The 13,793-nt window shown below is 61.5% G+C and overlaps 1 protein-coding gene across 1 annotated transcript in view; it reads right to left on the reverse strand.

Moving 5' to 3' along the window:
* Positions 1–13,793, reverse strand: part of LOC139825804 (uncharacterized) — a 98,943-nt gene that overhangs the window by 22,662 nt on the left and 62,488 nt on the right. The gene's annotated exons all lie outside the window — the stretch shown is intronic.

A 13,793-nucleotide genomic window follows, 5' to 3' on the forward strand; every position in this document is an offset into this window, starting at 1 on the left:
CAGCCAGGCTGGCGACAACCCCATCCCCCTGGGGCGGGGGGGGCTCTGCCACTACACCCAGGGCCCATTGTGACATCCTCGGCACCCCTTTGTCCCCCGGGCCCATTGTGACATCCTGGGGACCCCCCCTTGTCCCCAGGGCCCATTGTGACGTCCCAGGACCCCCCATTGTCCCCAGGGGCCATTGTGACTTCCTAGGGATCCCTCCTTGTCCCCAGCGCCCATTGTGACATTCAGGCGACCCCTCTTTTTCCCTAGGGCCCATTGTGAGATCCTGGGGATCCCTCCTTGTCCCCAGGACCCATTGTGACGTCCCAGGATCCCCATTGTCCCCAGGACCTATTGTGACATTCAGGGGACCCCCTTTGTCACTGGGGCCCATTGTGACACCATGGAGACCCCCGCTTGTCCCCAGGGCCCATTGTGACATCCCAGGACCCCTCTTTGTCCCCAGTGCCCATTGTAGCACCATGGGGACCCCCTTTGACCCCAGGGCCCATTGTGGCACCATGGCAACCCCTTTTGTCCCCAGGGCCCATTGTGACATTCTTGGACCCCACTTTGTCCCCAGGACCTATTGTGACACCATGGGGACCCCTCCTTGTCACTGGGGACCCATTGTGACACCATGGGGACCCCCCCTTGTCCTCAGGACTCATTCTCACATCCTGGACACCCCCCATTGTCCCCAGGGCCCATTGTGACATCCACTGCACCCCATTGTCCCCAGGGCCCATTGTGACATTCAGGGGACCCCTCTTTGTCCCCAGGGCCCATTGTGACATGCTGGGGACGCTCTTTGTCCCCAGGGCCCATTGTGACATCCTGGGGACCCTCCTTGTCCCCAGAGCCCATTGTGACATCCAGGGGACCCCCTTTGTCCCCAGGGCCCATTGTGGCACCATGAGGACCCTCTTTGTCACTGGGCCCCATTGTGACATCCCAGGACCCCCCTTTGTCCCCAGGGCCCATTGTGACATCCCAGGACCCCACTTTGTCCCCAGGGCTTATTGTGATACCATGGGGATCTCCCTTGTCCCCAGGGCCCACTGTGACATCCCATGACCCCCCTTTGTCCCCAGTGCTATTGTGAAATCCTGGGGACCCCTTATGTCCCCAGGGCCCATTATGACACCATGGGGAACCCCTTTGTCACTGGGGGCCATTGTGACATTCCAGGATTCCACTTTGTCCCCAGGGCTCGTTCTGACACCTTGGGGACTCCCATTGTCCCCAGGGCCCATTGTGACATCCTGGGGATCCCCCTTTGTCCCCAGGGCCCATTGTGACATCCTGGGGACCCCCATTGTCCCCAGGGCCCATTGTGACATTCCAGGACCCCACATTGTCCCCAAGGCCCATTGTGACATCCACTGCACCCCCTTGTCCCCAGGGCCCATTGTGACCTTCAGGGCACCCCTCTTTGTCCCCAGGGCCCATTGTGACATCCTGGGGACCCCCACTTATCACTGGGGCCCATTGTGACATCCCAGGACCCCCCATTGTCCCCAGGGCCCATTGTGACATTCTGGGCACCCCCTTGTCCCCAGGGCCCATTGTGACATTCCGGGGACGCCTCTTTGTACCCAGGGCACACTGTGACATCCTGGGGACCCCCCCTTGTCACTGGGGCCCATTGTGACGTCCCAGGACCCCCCATTGTCGCCAGGGCCCATTGTGACATCCTGGGGATCCCTTCTTGTCCCCAGGGCCCATTGTGACGTCCCAGGACCCCCCATTGTCCCCAGGACCCATTGTGACATTCAGGTGGCCCCTTTGTCACTGGGGCCCATTGTGACATCCCAGGACCCCACATTGTCCCCAGGACCCATTGTGACACTATGGGGACCCCCCCTTGTTCCCAGGGCCCATTGTGACACGGTGGGTACCACCCTTTTCCGCAGGGCTCATTGTGACATCGCAGGACCCCCCTTTGTCCCCAGGGCCCATTCTGATACCGTGGGGATCCCCTTTGTCCCCAGAGCCCATTGTGACATCCTGGGGACCCCCATTGTCCCCAGGGCCCATTGTGACATTCCAGGACCCCCCATTGTCCCCAGGGCCCATTGTGACATCCTCGGCACCCCCTTGTCCCCACGGCCCATTGTGACATTCAGGGGACCCCTCTTTGTCCCCAGGGCCCATTGTGACATCCTGGGGACCCCCCCTTGTCACTGGGGCCCATTGTGACGTCCCAGGACCCCCCATTGTCCCCAGGGCCCATTGTGACATCCTGGGGATCCCTCCTTGTCCCCAGGGCCCGTTGTGACGTCCCAGGACCCCCCATTGTCCCTAGGACCCATTGTGACATTCAGGGGGCCCCTTTGTCACTGGGGCCCATTGTGACATCCCAGGACCCCACATTGTCCCCAGGACACATTGTCACATCCTGGGGACCCCACTTGTCCCCAGGACCCATTGTGACACTATGGGGACCCCCCCTTGTGCCCAGGGCCCATTGTGACACCGTGGGTACCACCCTTGTCCGCAGGGCTCATTGTGACATCCCAGGACCCCCCTTTGTCCCCAGGGCCCATTCTGATACCGTGGGGATCCCCTTTGTCTCCAGAGTCCATTGTGACATCCAGGGGACTCCCTTTGTCCCCAGGGCCCATTGTGACATCGCAGGACCCCCCTGGGCCCCAGGGCGCATTTTGACATCCTGGGGATGCCCCCTTGTCAACGGGGCCCATTGTGACGTCCCAGGACCCCCCATTGTGTCCAGGGCCCATTGTGACATCCTGGGGATCCCTGCTTGGCCCCAGGGCCCATTGTGACGTCTTAGGACCCCCCGTTGTCCCCAGGGCCCATTGTGACATCCTGGGGATCCCTCCTTGTCCCCAGGGCCCATTGTGACGTCCCAGGACCCCCCACTGTCCTCAGGACCTATTGTAACATTCAGGGGACCCCCTTTGTCACTGGGGCCCATTGTGACATCCCAGGACCCCACATTGTCCCCAGGGCCCATTGTGACATCCTGGGGACCCCATTTTCCCCAGGACCCATTGTGACACTATGGGTACCCCCCCTTGTCCCCAGGGCCAATTGTGACGTCCCAGGACCCCCCATTGTTCCCAGGGCCCATTGTGATGTCCTTGGGAGCCCCCTCTCTTCCCAGGGCTCATTGTGACTCTCAGGGGACCCCACCTTGTCCCCAGGACTGATTTTGACGTCCTAGGGCCCCTCTGTGTCCCCAGGGCCCATTGTGACGTCCCAGGACCCCCATTGTCCCCAGGGCCCATTGTGACATCCTCGGCACCCCCTTGTCCCCAGGGCCCATTGTGACATTCAGGGGACCCCTCTTTGTCCCCAGGGCCCATTGTGACATCCTGGGGACCCCCTCTTGTCCCCAGGGCCCATTGTGACGTCCCAGGACCCCCCATTGTCCCTAGGGCCCATTGTGACATCCTGGGGATCCCTCCTTGTCCCCAGGGCCCATTGTGACGTCCCAGGAACCCCCATTGTCCCCAGGACCCATTGTGACATTCAGGGGACCCCCTTTGTCACTGGGGCCCATTGTGACATCCCAGGACCCCACATTGTCCCCAGGGCCCATTGTGACATCCTGGGGACCCCCATGTCACTGGGGCCCATTGTGACGTCCCAGGACCCCGCATTGTCCCCAGGGCCCATTGTGACACCTTGGGGACCCCCTTGTCACTGGAGACCCGTTGTGACATCATGGGGACCACCCCTTGTCCTCAGGGCCTATTGTTACGTCCCAGGACCCCCCATTGTCCCCAGGGCCCATTGTGACACCTTGGGGACCCCCTTGTCACTGGAGACCCGTTGTGACAGCATGGGGACCACCCCTTGTCCTCAGGGCCTATTGTGAACATCCTGGGGAACCTCCATTGTCCCCAGAGCCCATTGTGAGTTCCTGGAGACCCCCTTGTCCCCAGGTCCCATTGTGACATCCTGGGCAGCCTCTTTGTCCCCACGGCCCATTGTGACATCCTGGGGACCTCCTTGTCCCCAGGACCCATCCTGGCACCGTGGAGACCTCCCTTGTTACTGGGGACCCATTGTGACACCATGGGGACCTCCCATTGTCCTCAGGGCCCATTGAGACATCCTGGGGACCCCCTTTGTCACTGGGGACCCATTGTGACATCCCAGGAACCCCGTTGTCCCAAGGGCCCATTGTGACATCCTGGGGACCCCCCTTTGTCTCCAGGACATATTGTGACACCGTGGGGACCACATTAGTCCCCAGGGCCCATTGTGACATCCTAGGGATCCCCTCTTGTCCCCAGGGCCCATTGTGACGTCCCAGGACCCCCCATTGTCCCCAGGGCCCACTGTGACCTCCTCGGCACCCCCTTGTCCCTAGGGCCCATTGTGACATTCACGGGACCCCCCTTTGTCCCCAGGACCCATTGTGACATCCTGGGGTCCCCCCTTTGTCCCCAGGGCCCATTGAAATGTCCCAGGACCACCGTTTGTCCCCAGGGTTCATTGGGACATCCTGGGGACCCCATTTGTCCCCACGGCCCATTGTGGCACCATGGGGAACCCCTTTGTCACTGGGGCCCATTGTGACATCCCAGGACCCCACTTTGTCCCCAGGGCTTATTGTGACACCATGGGGATCTCCCTTGTCCCCAGGGCCCATTGTGACATCCCATGACCCCCCTTTATCCCCAGTGCTATTGTGAAATCCTGGGGACCCCTTTTGTCCCCAGGGCCCATTGTGGCACCATGGGGAACCCCTTTGTCACTGGGGGCCATTGTGACATCCCAGGATTCCACTTTGTCCCCAGGGCTCGTTCTGACACCTTGGGGACTCACCATTGTCCCCAGGGCCCATTGTGACATCCTGGGCAACCCCATTGTCCCCAGGGCCCATTGTGACATCTGGGGGACGCCCTTGTCCCCAGGACCCATCGTGGCACCGTGGGGACCCTCCTTGTCACTTGGGCCCATTGTGACACCATGGGGATCCCCCCTTTGTCTCCAGTACCCATTGTGACATCCTGGGGATCCCTCCTTGTCCCCAGGGCCCATTGTGACGTCCCAGGACCCCCCATTGTCCCCAGGACCCATTGTGACATTCAGGGGACCCCCTTTGTCACTGGGGCCCATTGTGAAATCCCAGGACCCCACATTGTCCCCAGGGCCCTTGTGACATCCTGGGGACCCCACTTGGGGACCCCACTTGTCCCCAGGACCCATTGTGACACTATAGGGACCCCCCCTTGTGCCCAGTGACCATTGTGACACCGTGGGTACCACCCTTTTCCGCAGGGCCCATTGTGACATCCTGGGGACACCCCCTTGTCTCCAGGGCCCATTGTGACATCCTGGGAATCCCTCCTTGTCCCCAGGGCCCATTTTGACATTCAGGGGACCCCCCATTGTCCCTAGGGCCCATTGTGACATCCTCGGCACCCCCTTGTCCACAGGGCCCATTGTGACATTCAGGGGACCCCACATTGTCCCCAGGGCCCATTGTGATATCCTGTGGACCCCACTTGTCCCCAGGACCCATTGTGACACTATGGGGACCCCCCCTTGTGCCCAGGGCCCATTGTGACACTGTGGGTACCACCCTTGTCTGCAGGGCTCACTGTTTCATCCCAGGACCCCCCATTGTCCCCAGGGCCCATTGTGACATTCAGGGGACCCTCCTTGTCCCCAGAGCTCATTGTGACATCCAGGGGACCCCCTTTGTCCCCAGGGCCCATTGTGACATCCTGGGGACCCTCCTTGTCCCCAGAGCTCATTGTGACATCCAGGGGACCCCCTTTGTCCCCAGGGCCCATTGTGGCACCATAGGGACCCCCTTTGTCACCGGGGCCCATTGTGACATCCCAGGACCCCCCATTGTCCCCAGGGCCCATTGTGACATCCTGGGGACGCTCTTTGTCCCCAGGGCCCATTGTGACACTATGGGGACCCTCCTTGTCCCCAGAGCCCATTGTGACATCCAGGGGACCCCCTTTGTCCCCAGGGCCCATTGTGGCACCATAGGGACCCCCTTTGTCACTGGGGCCCATTGTGACATCCCAGGACCCCCCCTGGTCCCCAGGCCCCATTGTGACATCCTGGGGACCCCCCTTGTCCTCAGGGTCCATTGTGACAGCCCAGGACCTTACATTGTCCCCAGGGCCCATTGTGATATCTCGGGGAACCCCTTGTTCCCAAGGCCCATTGTGACATCCTGGGGACCCACCCTTGTCCCCAGGGCCCATTGTGACATCCCAGGACCCCCCATTGTCCCCAGGGCCCATTGTGACATCCTCGGCACCCCCTTGTCCCCAGGGCCCATTGTGACGTCTCACGAGCCCCCATTGTCCCCAGGGCCCATTGTGACATCCTGGGGATCCCTCCTTGTCCCCAGGGCCCATTGTGATGTCCCAGGACCCCCCATTGTCCCCAGGGCCCATTGTGACATCCTCTGCACCCCCTTGTCCCCAGGGCCCATTGTGACATTCAGGGGACCCCTCTTTGTCCCCAGGGCCCATTGTGACATCCTGGGGATCCCTCCTTGTCCCCAGGGCCCATTGTGACGTCCCAGGACCCCCCATTGTCCCCAGGACCTATTGTGACATTCAGGGGACCCCCTTTGTCACTGGGGCCCATTGTGACACCATGGAGACCCCCGCTTGTCCTCAGGGCCCATTGTGACATCCTGGGCACCCCCCATTTTCCCCAGGACCCATTGTGACATCCTGGCCACCCCCTTGCTCCCAGGGCCCGTTGTGGCACCATGGGGACACCCCCTTTGTCCCCAGGGCCCATTGTGACATCCCAGGACCCCCCTTTGTCCCCAGGGCCATTGTAGCACCATGGGGACCCCCTTTGACCTCAGGGCCCATTGTGGCACCATGGCAACCCCTTTTGTCCCCAGGGCCCATTGTGACATTCTTGGACCCCACTTTGTCCCCAGGGCCTATTGTGACACCATGGGGACCCCTCCTTGTCACTGGGGACCCATTGTGACACCATGGGGACCCCCCCTTGTCCTCAGGACTCATTCTCACCTCCTGGACACCCCCCATTGTCCCCAGGGCCCATTGTGACATCCTGGGGACCGTCCTTGTCCCCAGAGCCCATTGTGACATCCCAGGACCCACTTTGTCCCCAGGGCTTATTGTGACACCATGGGGATCTCCCTTGTCCCCAGGGCCCATTGTGACATCCCATGACCCCCCTTTGTCCCCAGTGCTATTGTGAAATCCTGGGGACCCCTTTTGTCCCCAGGGCCCATTGTGACACCATGGGGAACCCCTTTGTCACTGGGGGCCATTGTGACATTCCAGGATTCCACTTTGTCCCCAGGGCTCGTTCTGACACCTTGGGGACTCCCATTGTCCCCAGGGCCCATTGTGACATCCTGGGCAACCCCATTGTCCCCAGGGCCCATTGTGACATCCTGGGCAACCCCATTGTCCCAAGGGCCCATTGTGACATCCTGGGGACCCCCATTGTCCCCAAGGCCCATTGTGACATTCCAAGACCCCCCATTGTCCCCAGGGCCCATTGTGACATCCTCTGCACCCCCTTGTCCCCAGGGCCCATTGTGACATTCAGGGGACCCCTCTTTGTCCCCAGGGCCCATTGTGACATCCTGGGGACCCCCCCTTGTCACTGGGGCCCATTGTGACGTCCCAGGACCCCCCACTGTCCCCAGGGCCCATTGTGACATCCTGGGGATCCCTCCCTGTCCCCAGGGCCCATTGTGACGTCCCAGGACCCCCCATTGTCCCCAGGACCCATTGTGACATTCAGGGGGCCCCTTTGTCACTGGGGCCAATTGTGACATCCCAGGACCCCACATTGTCCCCAGGACACATTGTGACATCCTGGGGACCCCACTTGTCCCCAGGACCCATTGTGACACTATGGGGACCCCCCCTTGTTCCCAGGGCCCATTGTGACATCCTGGGCAACCCCGTTGTCCCCAGGGCCCATTGTGACATCCTGGGCAACCCCATTGTCCCAAGGGCCCATTGTGACATCCTGGGGACCCCCATTGTCCCCAAGGCCCATTGTGACATTCCAAGACCCCCCATTGTCCCCAGGGCCCATTGTGACATCCTCTGCACCCCCTTGTCCCCAGGGCCCATTGTGACATTCAGGGGACCCCTCTTTGTCCCCAGGGCCCATTGTGACATCCTGGGGACCCCCCCTTGTCACTGGGGCCCATTGTGACGTCCCAGGACCCCCCATTGTCCCCAGGGCCCATTGTGACATCCTGGGGATCCCTCCCTGTCCCCAGGGCCCATTGTGACGTCCCAGGACCCCCCATTGTCCCCAGGACCCATTGTGACATTCAGGGGGCCCCTTTGTCACTGGGGCCAATTGTGACATCCCAGGACCCCACATTGTCCCCAGGACACATTGTGACATCCTGGGGACCCCACTTGTCCCCAGGACCCATTGTGACACTATGGGGACCCCCCCTTGTTCCCAGGGCCCATTGTGACACCATGGGTACCACCCTTGTCCGCAGGGCTCATTGTGACATCCCAGGACCCCCCTTTGTCCCCAGGGCCCATTCTGATACCGTGGGGATCCCCTTTGTCCCCAGAGCCCATTCTGACATCCAGGGGACCCCCTTTGTCCCCAGGGCCCATTTTGACATCGCAGGACCCACCGTGGTCCCCAGGGCCCATTGTGACATCCTGGGCACCCCTTTTGTCCCCACAGCCCATTGTGGCACCATGGGGACCCCCTTTGTCACTGGGGCCCATTGTGACATCCCAGGACCCCACATTGTCCCCAGGGCCCTTGTGACATCCTGGGGACCCCCTTTGTCCCAAGACTTCATTGTGACATCCTGGGGACCCCCCTTGTCCTCAGGGTCCATTGTGACAGTCCAGGACCTTACATTGTCCCCAGGACCCATTGTGACATCCTGGGGCCACCCCCTTGCTCCCAGGGCCCGTTGTGGCACCGTGGGGACACCCCGTTTGTCCCCAGGGCCCATTGTGACATCCCAGGACCCCCCTTTGTACCCAGGGCCATTGTAGCACCATGGGGTCCCCTTTGACCCCGTGGCCCATTGTGGCACCATCGCAACCCCTTTTGTCCCCAGGGCCCATTGTGACATTCTTGGACCCCACTTTGTCCCCAGGGCCTATTGTGACACCATGGGGACCCCTCCTTGTCACTGGCGACCCATTGTGACACCATGGGGACCCCCCCTTGTCCTCAGGACTCATTCTCACATCCTGGACACCCCCCATTGTCCCCAGGGCCCATTGTGACATCCACTGCACCCCCTTGTCCCCAGGGCCCATTGTGACATTCAGGGGACCCCTCTTTGTCCCCAGGGCCCATTGTGACATCCTGGGGACCCCCCCTTGTCACTGGGGCCCATTGTGACGTCCCAGGACCCCCCATTGTCCCCAGGGCCCATTGTGACATCCTGGGGATCCCTCCTTGTCCCCAGGGCCCGTTGTGACGTCCCAGGACCCCCCATTGTCCCTAGGACCCATTGTGACATTCAGGTGGCCCCTTTGTCACTGGGGCCCATTGTGACATCCCAGGACCCCACATTGTCCCCAGGACACATTGTCACATCCTGGGGACCCCACTTGTCCCCAGGACCCATTGTGACACTATGGGGACCCCCCCTTGTGCCCAGGGCCCATTGTGACACCGTGTGTACCACCCTTGTCCGCAGGGCTCATTGTGACATCCCAGGACCCCCCTTTGTCCCCAGGGCCCATTCTGATACCGTGGGGATCCCCTTTGTCCCCAGAGTCCATTGTGACATCCAGGGGACTCCCTTTGTCCCCAGGGCCCATTGTGACATCGCAGGACCCCCCTGGGCCCCAGGGCGCATTTTGACATCCTGGGGATGCCCCCTTGTCAACGGGGCCCATTGTGACGTCCCAGGACCCCCCATTGTGTCCAGGGCCCATTGTGACATCCTGGGGATCCCTGCTTGGCCCCAGGGCCCATTGTGACGTCTTAGGACCCCCCGTTGTCCCCAGGGCCCATTGTGACATCCTGGGGATCCCTCCTTGTCCCCAGGGCCCATTGTGACGTCCCAGGACCCCCCACTGTCCTCAGGACCTATTGTAACATTCAGGGGACCCCCTTTGTCACTGGAGCCCATTGTGACATCCCAGGACCCCACATTGTCCCCAGGGCCCATTGTGACATCCTGGGGACCCCATTTTCCCCAGGACCCATTGTGACACTATGGGTACCCCCCCTTGTCCCCAGGGCCAATTGTGACGTCCCAGGACCCCCCATTGTTCCCAGAGCCCATTGTGATGTCCTTGGAAGCCCCCTCTCTTCCCAGGGCTCATTGTGACTCTCAGGGGACCCCACCTTGTCCCCAGGACTGATTGTGACGTCCCAGGACCCCCATTGTCCCCAGGGCCCATTGTGACATCCTCGGCACCCCCTTGTCCCCAGGGCCCATTGTGACATTCAGGGGACCCCTCTTTGTCCCCAGGGCCCATTGTGACATCCTGGGGACCCCCTCTTGTCCCCAGGGCCCATTGTGACGTCCCAGGACCCCCCATTGTCCCCAGGGCCCATTGTGACATCCTGGGGACCCTCCTTGTCCCCAGAGGCCATTGTGACATCCAGGGGACCCCCTTTGTCCCCAGGGCCCATTGTGACATCCTGGGGTCCCCCCTTTGTCCCCGGGGCCCATTGTGATATCCTGGGGATCCCTCCTTGTCCCCAGGGCCCATTGTGACGTCCCAGGACCCCCCATTGTCCCCAGGGCCCATTGTGACATTCAGGGGACCCCCTTTGTCACTGGGGCCCATTGTGACATCCCAGGACCCCCCTTTGTCCCCAGGGCCCATTGTGACATCCTGGGGATCCCCATGTCACTGGGGCCCATTGTGACGTCCCAGGACCCCGCATTGTCCCCAGAGCCCATTGTGACATCCTGGAGACCCCCTTTGTCTCCAGGGCCCATTGTGACGTCCCAGGACCCCCCATTGTCCCCAGGGTCCATTGTTACATCCTGGGGACCCCCTTGTCACTGGGACCCATCATGACACCATGGGGACCCTCCTTGTCACTGGGGACCCATTGTGACACCATGGGGACCCCCCTTGTCCTCAGGGCCCATTGTGACATCCTGGGCATCCCCCTGTCCCCCGGGACCGTTGTAACACCGTGCGGACCCCCTTTGTCCCCAGGGCCCATTGTGACACTGTGGGGAACCCCCTTGTCCCCAGGACCTATTGTTACGTCCCAGGACCCCCCATTGTCCCCAGGGCCCATTGTTACACCTTGGGGACCCCCTTGTCACTGGAGACCCATTGTGACAGCATGGGGACCACCCCTTGTCCTCAGGGCCTATTGTGAACATCCTGGGGAACCTCCATTGTCCCCAGAGCCCATTGTGATTTCCTGGAGACCCCCTTTGTCCCCAGGGCCCATTGTGACATCCTGGGGACCCCATTTGTCCCCACGGCCCATTGTGGCACCATGGGGAACCCCTTTGTCACTGGGGCCCATTGTGACATCCCAGGACCCCACTTTGTCCCCAGGGCTTATTGTGACACCATGGGGATCTCCCTTGTCCCCAGGGCCCATTGTGACATCCCATGACCCCCCTTTATCCCCAGTGCTATTGTGAAATCCTGGGGACCCCTTTTGTCCCCAGGGCCCATTGTGGCACCATGGGGAACCCCTTTGTCACTGGGGGCCATTGTGACATCCCAGGATTCCACTTTGTCCCCAGGGCTCGTTTTGACACCTTGGGGACTCCCATTGTCCCCAGGGCCCATTGTGACATCCTGGGCAACCCCATTGTCCCCAGGGCCCATTGTGACATCTGGGGAACGCCCTTGTCCCCAGGAGCCATCGTGGCACTGTGGGGACCCTCCTTGTCACTTGGGCCCATTGTGACACCATGGGGACCCCCCCTTTGTCCCCAGTGCCCATTGTGACATCCTGTGCGCCCCTCTTTGTCCCCAGGGTCCATTGTGACATCCTGGGCAACCCCATTGTCCCCATGGCCCATTGTGAAATCTGGGGGACGCCCTTGTCCCCAGGACCCATCCTGGCACCGTGGGGACCCTCCTTGTCACTTGGGCCCATTGTGACACCATGGGGAGCCCCCCTTTGTCTCCAGTAGCCATTGTGACATCCTGGGGATCCCTCCTTGTCCCCAGGGCCCATTGTGACGTCCCAGGACCCCCCATTGTCCCCAGGACCCATTGTGACATCCTGGGGACCCCACTTGTCCCCAGGACCCATTGTGACACTATGGGAACCCCCCCTTGTGCCCAGAGCCCATTGTGACACTGTGGGTACCACCCTTGTCCGCAGGGCTCATTGTGACATCCCAGGACCCCCCTTTGTCCCCAGGGCTCATTGTGACATTCTAGGACCCCACTTTGTCCCCAGGGCCTATTGTGACACCATGGGGAACCCTCCTTGTCACTGCGAACCCATTGTGACACCATGGGGACCCCCCCTTTGTCCCCAGTGCCCATTGTGACATCCTGCGCACCCCCCTTTGTCCCCAGGGTCCATTGTGACATCCTGGGCAACCCCATTGTCCCCAGGGCCCATTGTGACAACTAGGGGGACGCCCTTGTCCCCAGGACCCATCGTGGCACCGTGGGGACCCCCATTGTCCCCAGGGCCCATTGTGACGTCCCAGGACCCCCATTGTCCCCAGGGCCCATTGTGACATCCCAGGACCCCACTTTGTCCCCAGGGCTTATTGTGACACCATGGGGATCTCCCTTGTCCCCAGGGCCTATTGTGACATTCAGGGGCCCCCGTTTGTCACTGGGGCCCATTGTGACATCCCAGGACCCCACATTGTCCCCAGGGCCCATTGTGACTTTCAGGGGACCCCACTTGTCCCCAGGACCCATTGTGACACTATAGGGACCCCCCCTTGTGCCCAGTGCCCATTGTGACACCGTGGGTACCACCCTTGTCCGCAGGGCCCATTGTGACATCCTGGGGACACCCCCTTGTCCCCAGGGCCCATTGTGACATCCTGGGGATCCTTCCTTGTCCCCAGGGCCCATTGTGACGTCCCAGGACCCCCCATTGTCCCCAGGACCCATTGTGACATTCAGGGGACCCCCTTTGTCCCCAGGGCCCATTGTGACATCCTGGGGACCCCCCCTTTGTCCCCAGTGCCCATTGTGACATCCTGCGGACCCCCCTTTGTCCCCAGGGCCCATTTTGACATTCAGGGGACCCACCATTGTCCTCAGGGCCCATTGTGCGGTCCCAGGACCCCCCATTGTCCCCAGGGCCCATTGTGACATCCTGGGGACCCCACTTGTCCCCAGGACCCATTGTGACACTATGGGGACCCCCCCTTGTGCCCAGGGCTCATTGTGACATTCAGGGGACCCCCCTTTGTCCCCAGGGCCCATTCTGATACCGTGGGGACCCCCTTTGTCCCCAGGGCCCATTGTGACATCCTGGGGACCCTCCTTGTCCCCAGAGCCCATTGTGACATCCAGGGGACCCCCTTTGTCCCCAGGGCCCATTGTGACATCCTGGGGACCCTCCTTGTCCCCAGAGCACATTGTGACATCCAGGGGACCCTCTTTGTCCCCAGGGCCCATTGTGGCACCATAGGGACCCCCTTTGTCACTGGGGCCCATTGTGACATCCAAGGACCCCCCATTGTCCCCAGGGCCCATTGTGATATCTGGGGGACCCCCTTGTTCCCAAGGCCCATTGTGACATCCTGGGGACCCCCCCTTGTCCCCAGGGCCCATTGTGACATCCTGGGGACCCTCCTTGTCCCCAGAGCACATTGTGACATCCAGGGGACCCCCTTTGTCCCCAGGGCCCATTGTGGCACCATAGGGACCCCCTTTGTCACTGGG

The sequence above is a fragment of the Patagioenas fasciata genome, chromosome 29 (genome assembly GCF_037038585.1).
Source record: "Patagioenas fasciata isolate bPatFas1 chromosome 29, bPatFas1.hap1, whole genome shotgun sequence".
Lineage (NCBI taxonomy): Eukaryota > Metazoa > Chordata > Aves > Columbiformes > Columbidae > Patagioenas > Patagioenas fasciata.